This window comes from Solanum pennellii, chromosome 12 (assembly GCF_001406875.1).
Source record: "Solanum pennellii chromosome 12, SPENNV200".
NCBI lineage: Eukaryota > Viridiplantae > Streptophyta > Magnoliopsida > Solanales > Solanaceae > Solanum > Solanum pennellii.
The window spans coordinates 56606598-56608133 of record NC_028648.1 but is presented as its reverse complement, the minus strand read 5'-3'; positions in this window follow the sequence as shown (position 1 = coordinate 56608133).

Sequence of the window (1536 nt, the reverse complement as noted above, 5' to 3'; positions counted from 1 at the left end):
TTTTTTTATGAACAACATATCTCAAAATTGTAGTCCACCTTACTTTTTTTTTCCTATTAATATATCAACATATCATGTAAATATAACAAAAAATCATTTAATATAGAAGGAAGAATCATAATTAACAAAACTAAAACGGGAAGAACAAGGAAAAAATTGTAATCTAAATCGTGACTTACTCTTTCAATAGATTTATTGTACGTTCATCTAAATGTTAACATAGCATTTTCAAATGTATTAGAATCATACTGTGCCATCATATAGTTTCATGCAATAGAGAAGACCAAGAAATTTTTTGAAAAAAAGGTTAGAATATGAATTCTTGTGATTTTGAGTGTTCTTGATTTGTGTTGTTATTTTCTTTCTCAATGTCTTAAATATCTATACATTTCAATAATATGTGGAAGATGAAAATAATTCAAGTTAATTAAAAAGAGTGAAGTAACAAATGAAAGTTCAAAAAAGTGATCTTTTCATTTACAATATTCATTGTAATTAATGTAAGTTAATTAAAAAGAGTGAAGTAACATATGAAAGTTCAAAAAAGTGATCTTTCATTTACAATATTCATTGTAACTAATGTAAGTTAAGTAGTGCCATCAAAATTTAAAACTGAAAAAACCTTTCAACTTAAGTAATTAAGTGATGCATGAATAAATATGAGTAATAGAAAGACTTTAGGAATCTTATCATTGTTTTTCTAAATATATCATTGTGTAATTAAAATATTTATATTTAATTAAATAATAAATTAAATCTTAATTTAGTAAAAGGGTAAAATGGTAATTCAACTTTTCACTATAGAGCTTCCCACTTATAATAATATATGATAACGTTGATCTAGTTGCTTTTATGAAATTCTAGTTAAGTAATCCTATGCGTAAAATGATTAACTTAAAAAGTACAACTAGTCCATCTGAAAGATATCACTTTAAGTCCTCGCGACAGTTGGGGTGTTACTTTAACAACTGTTATGAAGTTTGAAGTAGATTATCACCGCTAGGTCTCAAATCATTAGATTGAACACGATTCTCAAATCTCTGTGCTTAGTTCTTTTCTTTATTTTTTCTAATCTTAACTTATTTTTCAGTCAAATAAAGAATATAGCCTGATTCTTATGTAGGACTTCATTAAAATTCATACAAAACAAAAGAACTAATCATATACACTAAGAATTGTCGTCTAGAATTTCTATGTACACAACTATTTCGATGTTACTTCCCTTTTAGGGCCCCCACGAGCTATAGAGTTAGTTACCCATAAAAAGTACAGAAACTGAATTGTAAATAAAAGAAGACATACTTGCGATGGGTGAAGAGGAAGAATGAAGAACTAAAAGATCAACTTCAATAATCGACAATGGTCTCTATCCCAAAGCATATTGTTTTTGCACAAAATGCTCCAAGACTAAATAGAAAACTCAGTGTTCTGAATCTCATGACAAAAATAATCCTAAAATTAGGTATTATAATTATTAAAAATACCAAATAAAAATCGAAATAACAATAAACTTTAATCTTTTCCCATAAATATATA